At 45.8% G+C, this 14,231-nt stretch overlaps 1 long non-coding RNA gene across 1 annotated transcript; it reads right to left on the minus strand.

Moving 5' to 3' along the window:
* Window positions 1-1,875: 1,875 nt before the first annotated feature.
* On the minus strand, window positions 1,876-2,613 carry LOC100277250 (uncharacterized). Its single transcript, XR_555773.3, has 3 exons — window positions 2,393-2,613; window positions 2,207-2,272; window positions 1,876-2,094 (listed from the first exon to the last, which is right to left on the minus strand). It is a non-coding gene; the product is annotated as an uncharacterized lncRNA (long non-coding RNA).
* Window positions 2,614-14,231: the final 11,618 nt, after the last annotated feature.

Genomic DNA, 14,231 nt, shown 5'->3' on the forward strand with positions numbered 1-14,231 from the left:
AAAAAGAGCAAGAGATAAAAGATTCCAAGGTCCTTTAGTTATGATTTTTACTATATACATCACAATTTCAGAAGTGTATGCATCGCCTGATGTAGATGCTTAGAAAGATTGTATGCATAGCAAGATGGATTCAATCAGACTAACATGACTTGGGAAAATCACAAATCGTTCAAATGGCTGTAAACCAGTTGAATGTAAGTGGATGTTCAAGAAAAAGCTTAGGACTTATGGGACTTTTAGGAAGTGTAAGGCAAGGACTGTGGTTCATAGGAAGGAGGTGAGAACTTCTTTAATACGTACTTTTTTATTGGTAGAATGACTACGATTTGGATAGTCTTATCATTGGGTGCTAAACATGGTCTTCTAGTCCATCAAATGGATGTAAAAATAGCTTTTCTCAATGGAGACTTAGATGAGAAAATCTATATAGATCAACCTAAAGAGATCAGCCTTCTGGAACCAAATAGCCGTACATATAACTCCACCACAAAACCTGCTCACCACCATACCTAGGACGAACCCACGTTGGGCCGAACAGGGCATGGGCCCACGCTCAACTTTCTTGTTTTAGTGGAACTTTATCTCATTTACTAAGCTACAAAGTCCCATTAGTTAGCAGGACTCTACTTAGTCCCCACTCAGATTTTGGACTAGGTCTACCCCTCTGTTCCCTAAGCAGTTGAAAGATCGGTGGTCGACAAGCAACCGTAAGGTCACCCTCTTTAATGACATCTGTATCTACTTGTATACCGTCCAGCTGAGCGGACCAGATGGTGATATGCTCCTTGAAGCGAAAAAGGAGAGCTTCAACAACAAGTCTAGCGAAATTGACTTCAAGCTAGAGCACATGTGGCGCGCTCTTTGCCATCAACCCAAGTGTTGCGTGTGGCACGATGATGATGACTCTAGTGATGAGAGAAAAATATCATATCTCAACTTGAACGACAATTATAGCTCTGCATCATTGGACAGTGTCAGTCCAACATACCCTATTAGCCATCATAGGGCAAGAGCTAATGCGAAGGGAAGGGGCTAGCAATGAGTAGGAGTGAGTTCCCTATCATGGAGAAGAACATGTTGAACAACCTCTACAAGGCCAGCCACAATATTTCTCAAACTTTTTTGAGCAATTTGACAAGTTGTTGGATCCCTGTGCCAAACACACACACACACACACACACACATATATATATATATATATATATATGATAACATGAAAATGACCTACAAGTTAGCCTTACAAAAATATCCAAATAATTAAAATTAGTTGAAAATAACATGCGAAAGAGGTGGAAGAGAAAGATGAAGAGGGGTTGTAGTTGTACTCTACGGATTGCTTTTACGAACTATGTATTTTTTTATTTTTAAAGTTTTTATATTATATATATATATATATTTGTCTTAATTATGGACTTGACGAATTTATGTTTCAATAAAGCAATGTGTTTCATTTTAAATAAAAACCAGTAAAAAAGTAGATATGACGGTGATGTGGCTATAAACTGATGGTAAAGACTATATATTAGAGTGCTATGGTGGATAAGAACTAATGATGGTCGATAGTGTAGTTGGTAGTGTGATAGATAGCTAACGTAACGATCCGTGAGGACTAGATGCATTTGAACCGGAGTAAAAGACGGCAGGCCAAGAAAGGGACTGTTGGCTCCCATGCATCTTTCTTTGACTCAGTTCTGTTCGTTTGGTGTTAATCTGTACCGGTTTCTACTGTTTTTAGAGTGTTTTTGTCTATATAAATTGCAGCTGCAACAGTCCAAACAACCGACTTTAATCCGAAGTGAATAGTTTTTTCTGAAAAATGTGGTTTTATTTTAAGGATTGTTCGCCCTTCTAACCAAACAACAAGCTGGGATATGATCGGATAAGTAATTAACTCTGGAAATATTATTGTCATTATTTAGCCAGTGATTTACACCCGTTTTGTGCCTAAAACTAAGATCTCCCAGACAGGCCACCAGGGGATCCAAGTCTGAGGTATCGTTGATTCATTTCATCTTGACGCAGAGGGGGTCGCTGCATCTCGGGGCAGCGTACTCGTTCCGCCGTCATGGCTGTTCATCCAGATACGACTGTCACCTGTATAGTCGGCGTGCTTAGTTATAGTAATCATAATAATATATATCATCCTATCCTAAACGGGTGGCCATGAATAGAAAAAAAGAAAGAAGAAGCACTGATTCTAGCGGACCTGGCGGTATCGGTGCCGCATGAGGTCGGTGCGGTGTCGGAGCAGGACTTGGATCGTCTGCATAGTCTGGAACATGAAATCGACAGAAGATTATTCATCAGTAATAATGGACAGAACTCATGGCAATCCGATCGACGACGAGTAGTTTGATCAAGCCCTAGCTTAGAGTCAGTTTACGTCGAGTACCCGATTGAAAGATCGCCGGCTGACGACTGGCTGCAAATGCAGAGATGAACAACGAGGAGATCATGCAGAAACAAACGACACGAGAAGCTAGACTCCTCATTTTTTTTGTCCCTCTCTGGATCGCAGCTTAGTGCAGGAATAGTGCTGTGTGCGCACCTGTATTTATAGTAGTAGAATGACTGGCATGAATACTTGGGTATTATTTAATGTCATTATTTGACGCTACTATATTCCTCCATTGGACAATAATATATAGTTGTCATCAACAAAGAGATATCAAGTGACACGGTTAATATAGAATGTAATCAATACACTACATATATGGAATTGTTTATTCCTAGTTAATATATAAAGATGGCCAATTAATTTGAAAAAACATTATTATTGTACTCAACCCGTAGAAGAATACAAATGTATAAAGGTATTTTGGGATAGATTAAAAGGATATGAAAAAGATATGAACTCCAGTTCCACGATTAGTAGTCGGTCTGTTTGCATCTACTATTAATAGAATAAGATACTATCTAATTATAGATAGCAATAAGATACTAGCTAATTATAGGTAGCAATAAGATTCTAGCTAATTATAGATAGCATCTCAAGAGTTTTTCTAAATTTCGCTATCTCAGATACTACATCCGTTCTCGAATATTTGTCGTCCGCTAGTTCTTTTTTAACTAAACCGCGACAAATAAAAAAGAATTGAGTGAGTATCATTTAAAGAGTAATTTGTATTAAAACACTTTCTATATATTTTCGATCTCCAACAACCTTTCAATATCTTATTTGCACTCTAGAGAGTCATTTATGTTTTCTATATTTAGCTAGCGAGAAACCCGGAATAGAAGATAGCTATATTTTGATAGCCATTTAGATAAGTTGTGGGAATATATTTTTGTACATAAATCTCTACTATCCAGTTGCCCGTGCTTTGCTACTGTTATTATATATTCTCTCCATCCTATAATATAAGGTGTAACCACTTTTTGTTCTTGTCCCACAACATAAGGCGTGCTCTCTCTATGCATATGTACATCGATGCAGTGGTATACAGAGAATTAAATGTATTTCTTATTCTTTGAACCAGAGGTGGTTACGCCTTATATACTAGGACAGAGGGAGTATCATATAAATATGTATTGAGATATTTATTGAAATGTAATTATTGTTTATTTCTAAACACTAAAATATGTGTGGTCTGGTGGTTAGCCCTAAATTTTTGAAGTAGTGGGCGTGGGTTCAAGTGCTTGTTCTGTACTATTTTTTGCGCGATGTGGTGGGTGGGCCTAGAGTATCAGTATGGAGGGTGAAGCCATGTATCACAAGTGCCCACATTAGATTTTTAATAGAGTAGTATAGATATAGATTTATATAGATTAGGAAGGATATAAGGAGTTGTTGGGGCGAAGGTGACCACGCTACCCTTCACTCGATGCCTTTGTCGCCTCGCTACACCGACGAAGACCACGTCCATGGAGCACGCCCGAGCAAGATGAAAGCGCGGATCGGATGAAGACTGGCGCAGTCTCCCTTCGTCCTCTCCGTTGCAAGACGAAGGCTCTGTCGAAGTCTGCTAGTCCCGCGTCCTCACCACGTCGGGAGGCCCAAGTAGGATTCGGCCCACTGAAACGGGCCCCGCGCGGATAAGCATGTTACGGGCCACGTCTGTAATAACCTTTTCTGTAATGACAGTCTGTAACCTCCTCTCGTGAGAATATTTTGGGGATGGACCGGGTACTCGAGGGCATAAATGTCTTTGACAAGGGACGGATGGTCACTCGAGTGACTATAAATACCCCCGTACAGTGCCCTTGAGAGGCCAGATTAACAGAGCTATTGCCACCCCGCGTTAAACTTTGCAAACACTCCTTTCACTCTCCTATTGGATCAACTTGCCCAGGAGAGCAAGTTCTAACATTTGGCGCCCACCGTTCGTGCTACGACAAACAACCCGCGATGGCCCCCAAGCAAGCTAGTTCGAAGGCAGCCCCATCCATTGACGAAGCAGCAAAGGCAGCGCTGCTGGCTGAGAAAAAAGGCAAGGCCCTTGCAGACAACATCCCCCAAGAGGCCTTCGAAGATGAAGCTGTCAGCAAAAGACAGCGCCAAGACCACCCCACCCCCGAAGGCACCCTATGCACCTGCAGCTTCGGAGGCGTACCGCAAGCACCACCTCCAGGCTTCGCTGCACCAGAGGGCGAAGACGCAATAGAGGACGGCGAAGTAATCGGCATCTCAGCCGAAGACCAGCTACAGTTGTGGGCCCTTCGCATCAAGAACCACAACCTCCAAAAACATAAAGATATCCTCGAGGCCAAGCGCCAACGTGTAGCCAAGGTGCGCCAGATGATACAGGACGAGGAGCAGAGAGCTTGAGAGCTCGAGCAAGAAATCACGCTCATGCAGAGTGAAGGCTAGTACAGTCTGCAGCATGGATCGCCCCTACAGCAGCGCGTCCCAGCTGGAGATCTATTCATACCACAGCGCGGGCCCTTCATCCCGCATGTCACAGCCTTCCAAGGGATCAACTACCTCGATGAGCGAAGCCCCCTGGCTCCGCAACTCCAAGCTTCACCTTGGCCCGCTAACTTCAGGGCAGGCACCTACCCTAAGTACAACGGCAGCACTGACCCAGCACAATACATCATGAGCTACGAAGTTGTCGTCGCATCATCCGGAGGGGATGACGCCACAATGGCCAAATCGTTCATCATCGTGCTCGAAGGCCCGACCCTAACCTGGTACACCAGGTTACCTCCACTGTCCATCGATTCCTGGAAAGGACTCCGGGACAAGTTCCTGCTCAAATTTCAAGGGTACCAACCCGATACTGACACCCTGGCTGAGCTATCACTCTACAAGCAACAAGAGAAAGAAACCCTTCAGGAGTACTATAGAAAGTTCCTGACCCTCAAATCGCAACTGCCATCGGTCGACGACCACATCGCAATCCATTACGCCATCAGCGGCCTTCGGGCTGGCGTCCTGTACAGTCACTGCATCAGGGACCCACCCAAAAATCTCCAAGAGCTGTACCAGCTATTCAAGAAGTACGCCAGGTCCGAAGAGCTACATCAACGAAAGGTCAAATCTCAGAGGAAGCCTAAGGACCCTCCGCAGTCTAGAAGAACCTGGACCAGGCCTTCGTAGCCAGACTCCGGGCGGGACAGCCGAAGTCAACAACAGGTGCACAACATAGCCAATCAGCACCCAGCCGGAGAAACCACTCGCCGTCAGGAATATCCCCCAAGACCGCGGTAATGGCACAAGAGGGAGAGGCCAGGGACGGACGCTACAGCCGTGCAGATTCTACTGCCTGTTTCATAGCGAAGACTACACGCACCCAACAAGAGACTGTCTAGAAACGAAGGCCACCAGGGACAAGATGTCCAGAGCACAGCCAACCGACAACCAGAGATTCGTCGCACACACATACCACCACCACCAACAACAACCTTACAACAATGAGCACGTCCAACACCCACCCAACCACGCATACCAGCACCGTCAGGAAGTGTAAGTTCTTCCACCCCCGCCTCCGCCTCTGCATCACCCAAATCCACACCACCATAATCACCCCCAAGCACCAAAGCAGGAAGACTTCGCTGAACAACCATATCGCGGAGTCATCCACATGATCACCGACAGGTCTAGCGTGGACTTCAAAACAAAGCGACAGAAGAGGGACCACTACCGAAGTGTTAACCACGTCGCCCTCACCGGCCCAGTGGTACAAACAAGGTGGTCCCATGTGCCACTCACCTTCGACGCCAGGGACATTGACCTGCGCAGCGCCCCTCACATCGACGCCATGGTGATCAACTGCAGCGTAGCAGGATGGGACCTACACAATGTCCTGGTCAACAACGGCAGCCAAGCTGACATCATCTTCTTGCATGCCTTCGACCGCATGGGCATCAGCCACAGTTTACTCAAGCCTTCGGACAACCCCCTATATGGCTTCGGCGGCAAGGGCACCTTTCCAGTCGGCAATATAGAGCTACCCCTATCATTCGGTGGAGCACCCAACGCACGAAGCGAGTAGGTCACCTTCAACATCATCGAAATGGTATACCCGTACAACGCCATAATGGGCTGGGGCTCCATCAACAAGTTTGAAGCGGCCATTCACGGACTTTACCTTTGCATGAAAATCCCGGGTCCGCAAGGCGTGATCACAGTTTATGGCAACTAGCAGACTGCACAATATTGAGAGAGACTTCGTTCTAGGGCAATGGAATGTACACTGCCTCACAGCACCACGCGAAGGCTTTGAAGGGACACGCCCAGTCGCCAACGAAAAAGTTAAGGCACAGTTGCAAAGCAACGACGGAACGAAGATGGTACCCCTCGACCCGGCCACACCTAAGCAAACGATCGTAATAAGCAAAGACCTGACCTCGCGAGACGAGGAAAAACTCATCTCCTGCCTCTCCCGAAACAAGGACGTCTTCGCTTGGTCCGCCCTTGACCTGGTCGGGGTCAGCTGCACCATCATAGAGCACGACCTAGGCATCGACCCTTCGGTGCGCCCAAAAAAGCAACGACTGCGCAAAATTTCCGACGAGAAGACGGAAGCCGCCAAAGCCGAGGTACACCGCCTGTTGGAAGCCAACTTCATCGAGCCAATTGCTTATCCTACATGGCTCGCCAATGTGGTCATGGTACAAAAGAAAAGCGGCAAGTGGCGCATGTGTATCAACTTCACCAGCCTCAATAAGGCCTGTCCCAAGGACAATTTCCCACTGCCATGGATCGACAAAGTAGTCGATAGCGCAACAGGATGCGAAGTCATGTCCCTCCTCGATTGCTTCTCCGGTTACCACCAGATATACATGAAAGAGGAAGACAAGGCCAGCATAAGCTTTATCACACCCTTCGGCACGTACTGCTTCATCAAGATGCCAGAGGGACTCAAAAATGCCGGGTCAACCTTTTCTCGCCTCACCAAAAGGGTGCTGGAAAGCCAAGTAGGCCGCAACATTTTCACCTACGTGGACGACATTGTTGTCGCGAGCAAAAACAAAGAGGATCACTTGGCTGACCTCGCAGAGACATTCGCTAATATGCAGGACGCACGACTTCGGCTCAACCCCGAGAAGTGTGTTTTCAGTGTTCGCTAGGGAAAGATACTTGGCTACCTGGTGTCGCACCGAGGGATCGAGGCAAATCCAACGAAGATCCAGGCCATCATCAGCATGACACCCCACAGTCAGCTAGGGATGTCCAGCGACTGACAGGCAGATTGGCCACCTTGAACAGATTCATTTCCAAATCCGCAGAGCGCAGTCTACCCTTCCTCAAGACATTGTGCGGCGCTGTTGGGGGCCTTCGTCCTCCGAAGGTCCTCAAAAACATGATTTGACAATGTTTTCCGAGTGGATTATGTGAACAGGTATTTTCGGATCCAGAGTTATGAATATGGAGCACGGCCAGGACGAAGCCTGAACCAGACGAAGGTCGAGTGTAGCCGAAGCTGTGCGCAGGGAAGCTTCGGCGCGATGGCAGAAGGGGGAACCGACTTAAAGATGAAAAGACTTCGGGGGCCTCGACAGATTTCCATAAGCCGTTAACAAATGTAATGGACATGGATGTAATTTTACGTGGGCTGCGTCCCGCGTCTATAAATAGATGAACAGTACTCCCGTACTGTTCACGCTGACTTGGCATTTGCTTTTGCGTTACGCTTGTACTTTCTACCTTCTCTCAGAACCGAAGGTACATTTGTAATTTGAAATCATTTCTATTTCTCCATGTTAATAAAATAGAAATGATTCTGCGATGATGCTTATATTATATTTCATGCTTTATATAAGTCCTTCGTCATTATCTGTTATGTTTGCGAAGGTATTTCTCTTATGACCTTCGTCCCAGACTCATTATTTCCCGAAGGGGACATAATGCTTCGAAGGACGAAGGACTTTAACACTTAACACTTTTTATGTTGCCTTGTTCTTAACTCTTAGCATTTGAGAACAAGTCCCCAACATTGGCGCCCACCTCCGGTGAACTCACTTCCACTTCGAGTCTTCGTGAACACCCTCGGAAGCTATAGACCTTCGCTATGGCGCCGAAGAAAGCTTCAGCGGCTGGGGCTGCAGCACTACAACCGCTGGACCACAACCAGGAGACCGTCTCTCTTCGGGAGGCCAGAAGCCAGAAGAGAAAAGCTGTTAGCCCGACGCTTGAGGAAGAAGAGCTAGACCAAGAAATCAGAGAGATGGAGATGCTACATCAACAAGTGCAGAGGAAGAAGGAGAAGATGGCCCGCCTAGCTGAGTTGCAAAGGCAAATTGACGAAGCTTCTGAGGAAGTTCGCCATCTCACTCACGATGAGCAGAACAGAAGGCCTCATCAGAAAGACCTCCATCAGGAGGGCTTCGTCAACGAAGACGACTGGTATGATAATTTCCATCAGGGAAATTTTGTTTTTGATGATGCTTCTCCTCTGTCTGCTGAGCTGCAGGCTACACCTTGGCCTCCATCCTATAAGCCACCCCAGCTCCCCATGTTTGACGGCCACTCCGACCCGAAGCAATTCTTGATGAGCTACGAAGCAACAGTGTCTTCGTACGGGGGCAACGCTGCAATCATGGCGAAGTCTTTCGTCATGGCCGTCAGGAATGTTGCTCAGACCTGGTATTCCTCCCTTCGGCCAGGAACAATCACTTCATGGCAGAAGCTGAAGGATATGTTGCTGACCAGCTTTCAAGGATTTCAAACGAAGCCGGTTACAGCTCAAGCCCTCTTCCAGTGTATTCAGGATCACGAAGAATACCTTCAGGCGTATGTCCGAAGGTTCTTACGATTGAGGGCGCAGGCACCAACGGTGCCCAATGAAATCGTTATCGAAGCCATGATCAAGGGGCTCCGTCCTGGACCTGCAGCTCAATACTTTGCTCGGAAGCCTCCTCAGACCTTGGAGAAATTGCTCCAAAAGATGGATGAGTACATTCGTGCTGACAATGACTTTCACCAAAGAAGGGAGGAGGCCTTCAGATTTTCTGAGATGACCAGGGGCTTCGGAGGAAGATACTACCCGAGGCATGTCCGTTCCATTCACAACACTCAGAATGATGATAAGGGGAGTCAGCAAAACAGGCCGCAGTGCTCCTCACAGGCTTCGGGGCAACAACAAACTTTCTTTCGGCCACCAGCTCCAAGAGGCAGAGGCGCCAGGGGCTTCGGCGGAAGATTCGGAGATCAGCCAAGGAGACTGTTTTGCCTATTCTGTGGAGAGGGCAAGGGCCACACCACTAGGACGTGCCATGTTACAATCCAGAAGCAAAAGGAACTAGCCGAAGCTGCATCTCAACAAGCTCAGTCGAAGCAGGTTATGCATACTGCTTCGTTTCATCCGCCTTATGTCCCACAATACATAGACAACCACCCTGCGGCTTCTGTAGCTTCGGCAAGTCAACCTCAAGCTTCCTGGCAGCAGCTTCCGCCTCCACCTCCATTGCAGCAAGGTCAACAGCCAGAAGGGGGTCAATACGCTCCACATCAGAGGGACTTCAGAGAACAGTCCGAAGCTCGCACAGTCAACAGCACTGTGCCAGAGTCGAAGCACATTTATTGACATATCCTACCTTTGATAGCAGTCTTTTCTATTCAGTTTTATTTTCTGTGAAGCAAAAAACATTGATAGTTTTCATGTAATAATTTCGTTGTTTCCCACGAGGAAAATCTATTTGCTCCACAGGCCTAAGTTGCTGAAGCCTAAAACTTTTTCCGTTACCAAGGAGGACCTTCGGATTAAAAATCCTTCGGAGTAACAGAAAGTCGTTCTAAGGAACGCAGAGTAAGTTTATGAAGTCACAAAAAGCCGTTCCAAAGGGAGCGCAGTGTAAGTTTTCTGCTCAGAAGTCGTTCCTAAAGGAATGCAGAGCCTACAGCGAAAAGTCAACGCTGATACCGCCTAAGTGAAAGGCGAAGAAGCTCCTAAGGGAGGCTTACAGCGAAAAGTCAACGCTGATACCGTCTAAGTAAAAGACGAAGAAGCTCCAAAGACGTTCCCAAGGGAATGCAGAGCTTACGAATATATTTTATGTGTATCTCCGGAACAAATGTCACATGCATAACATAACATCATCACATCATTTTGCATAGCATAAGCATCATACATCATATTGCATTTGGCAAGAGAAGGAGATACTCTCAACCTTCGAAAGGATGCTTTGAGAAAGTGACATCGAAATTGTACAGCTTCGGAATACAGCTTCGGAGAATATTTTTACGAAACATGGGCGAGCTTTATCAGATCAATATCGAAGTTGTATAGCTTCGGAGTATAGCTTCGAAGAATGTTTTGACGAAGCATGGATGTGATTCATCAGAATAATTTTAACGGAGAATGCCTTCTTCACGAAGCATGAAAAGAAGGGAAGGTGTTTTTTTCGCCAAAAGCTCAAAAATGGTATGTATTTAATGTTTCATGCATCGTAAAGAATTCAATAATGAAAGGAGATTTGTATATTACATTCAAATGTACAAAGTGTTACATAGATTACACTTTAAATGATTTTTCCAAATAGCATCTAATCTTCTCTCAATACTTCTTCGGCGGCCTCATTTAGAAGTTGGTCAACAACCTTGTCCAAGATAGTTTCGGCCATTTGTTTAATTTCCTCGTCGACATTTGATCCAGCAGTTTCTGAGGGAAGAGAACATTTCTTCATTACTTTTGCAAACCTTGAGCAAAGTTTGGAATAAAAATTACAACACAATAAGAGCGACTAATTGGTACCTAATTGCCTTTCGGGCTCTGTACTCCTTTCGGCAGCTTCTGCCACTTTTCTGGCGTCATGAATGCCTTTTTCGCTCCTTTGGATGATCTCTTGCGCCATTCCTCGGCCGCCGTCGTTCCAGATATCAGTAAAAAATTTGCCACCAACCACGCTTGCTTCGGCCGAGGGGTCCTTGACGTCTTCGGAAGATAAGGTAGCTTCGGATTGAGCTAAAAATTTTACATGCCCGCAACCTTTCTTCTCTAAGACAGAAGCAATTCCTCTGGCGCCCGAAAAAGCGCATATGTCGCCACGACTGTTCAGAATCTCTTCGAAGGCCTCTGCTTCGTGGCTAATCCATTCCAGCGGACCTTCGGGATTGCCTCGAGAGAAATTCTCTTCGCTGGAAAAGGCGCCTACGCTGGCGAAGCTGGATTTAATTTTATTCACACATTCTACAGATTTGACATAGCATTTCCTCTGAGATGTGCGAAGCTCCTTAACTTTTGATTCCAATTTGCTGACCATAAAATCACTAAGTTCTCGTTTCGTTTCCTCAAGTGCGCGCTCCTCTTTAGCTCTAGCCAGCTGTTTCTGAAGATCTTTAATCTCGCGTTTTTGAGCTTCGGCCTGGGCCTTTGAAGCAGCTTCGTCTTTTTTCACTTTATCTACCAGTGTAAGCAGAATTTTATCTTTTTCCAAAGCTTCGTTTCTCAGTCTGATAACTTCGGAGCGTAAATTATTAAACGCAATTTCATAGCTTTCATCTTCGGCGCTCTTTTGGGCTCTTAGTGCGTTGCTTAGGATCAGGCCCTATACGAAAAAGAATTCATATAAGAAAAAAGGAATGAGTTGCGTAAAAATAAGGGGGTTTTTCAAGTGTTTAATTCCTATACCTTCAGGCTGTTGTACGCAAGACTGTCTGCGAGATCTTCTTTCGTCATGGCGCTTAATCCAGATTCAAGCTTCGGGAAACCAATACTTCTGGCCATTTCTCGGCAGACAGATAGCTCTTTGTTGTCAGGCAGGCAGTATAAGAAGTCATCTTCATTCGTTCCATTGAATATTACTGCCCCCTTCGGATATTTTAGTTCCTTTGCATAATGGATGGCTTCATGAGTTTCTTCTTCAGATAGCTTCTTCCCCGAAGCATGTCGTATCATGTAATCACGCATGCTGGCAGGTGCTTCGGGGATGGCGGTGTCAGTTTCTTCAACTAATACTGGTTCTGGAATTTTTATTGCTTCGGCTTCAAAAGGTTGCTCCTTGTAGGGCTCTGAAGGCCCAGCTTCAGCTTCAGCTTGTTGAGCCGAAGCTTCAGTAGAAGCTTCAGCAACTTCAACACTCTTTTTTGGAATTGTGCTTGAAGACTTAATTGTCTCCAAGACGTCTAGTACATTTACCATTCTTTTCCTTTTTGGGGTCATTGATGGCCCCTTTTGGTTTTTTGCTGTTTCAATATTTACTGCAGGACTCAAAACTTCTAATGTTTTTTCCTTAGTCGGCTTTTTCGCTTCTTCCATTTTTTCTGTGGATGGTGCTTCGGCCATCTCTGCAGTTTCTGGCAGCAAGGTTGGCTGTTCAGCTTCGGTGGCCGAAGAAGCTTCTCCGGTGAACTCAGGCACCGAAGCTGGTTCAATATAACGCGGCCGATGCGTAAGAACCTTTATCTTTTTCCTTTTCGGTTCTGGCTCGCTAGGAGCAGCTGCAGCTTCTTCTTTTGCAGAGATTGTGTTTTTTCTCTTCTGCCTTCGAATGGGATAGCAGTAATCAGGGTAGACAAACCCAATGGCATCAAATACCCGATTCAGTCTCTTCTTTTTTCGGCCTCCGAAGGCTGCTGACATTGCATTATCTTCAGCCTTCGAGTAGGTCCCGAGTAGCTCATCACTTAAATTGTCAATGCTTTTCAACCACTCATCATCTGGCTCAATAAATTTATCTCCAAATTTGAAGGTGTACTTCAGTCTCACAAGCCCACCTTCGTCGGCCTCTTTTATGGTTTCTTGTGGCATTTCCCATTTCTCAGCAAGCGGCCACACCCTGAAGGCGATATGTTCTTGTACTAAGTCCCTTGTTCCTATAAAAGAACAGACAACGCCGAAGGCTCTTTGGCACTCTTCGGCGGCTTCGTTCATTTCAACCTTCGGCCTCCGAAGGCCGAAGCTTTGCCAAATAGGACGCATAATTATACCTTTGATGTCTTCTCGTGCTGATAAGTCATTCTTCACATAAAACCATTCTGTCATCCAATCCCCGGGCCATCTCTTCCGAAAGGTTGGTACGGGACAGCTTGCCCCGGACCGAGAAACGAAGCTGTAGCAGCCAAAGTTGTTATGGTACTGTTCTTTGCCCCAAGGCTTTGTTTCATATAATAATTCATGAACATTACAGAAGCTTCTTGCGTCAGGCTTCAGACCTTGGCTCCTCGCGGCCCACACGAAGATATTTAGCCTTATAATTGCCTCGGGAGTAAGTTGATGAAGATAGACTTCGAAGATTTTCAACACCTCCACGACGAAGCTGCTCAAGGGGAATCGCAATCCAGCTTTCAAAAAGCTTCGGTACACCACAACTTCATTTTCTTCAGGGTGTGGACAAGTTTTTTCCCCTTCGTCCGCCCTCACAATGGACAGATCCCGGAAATACCTTCCTCTCATATTAACAAGATGATTCTCTTTGATAGTTGATTTACCATAAACTGAATGGCTTGGTCGCCAGGGGCGATCTTCGGAGTCTTCGCCACTACTGTCTATATCATAACTTTCACTGTCACCAGTATCTTCAGACAGCCCCTCCAGAATTTCCTTGGTAATCTTTTCTGTGTTGGACTTCGACATCGCTATAAGAAACCCTAGGTTCTTCTCTTCATCAAGACTCAGCTTCATCTCAGCAGCAGCTTTCTTAGCAGCTTCAGACATCTTCGGAAGCGCTAAAAAACTGTTTTTAAAAGCCGAAGCTTCAAAGCTAAAAGATCAGCAAATCTTAGTGCGCAAGAGCTAAAAATTTTAGTGGGCCGAAGCAGAGGGCAAGTGTGCGTACCAAATCAGTTCGCGATGTGATCTTATTTATACGCCTAGGGCGTTGAAAATTGAAAGGCCCCGCTTGTCAGT

Source organism: Zea mays, chromosome 7 (genome assembly GCF_902167145.1).
Source record: "Zea mays cultivar B73 chromosome 7, Zm-B73-REFERENCE-NAM-5.0, whole genome shotgun sequence".
NCBI lineage: Eukaryota > Viridiplantae > Streptophyta > Magnoliopsida > Poales > Poaceae > Zea > Zea mays.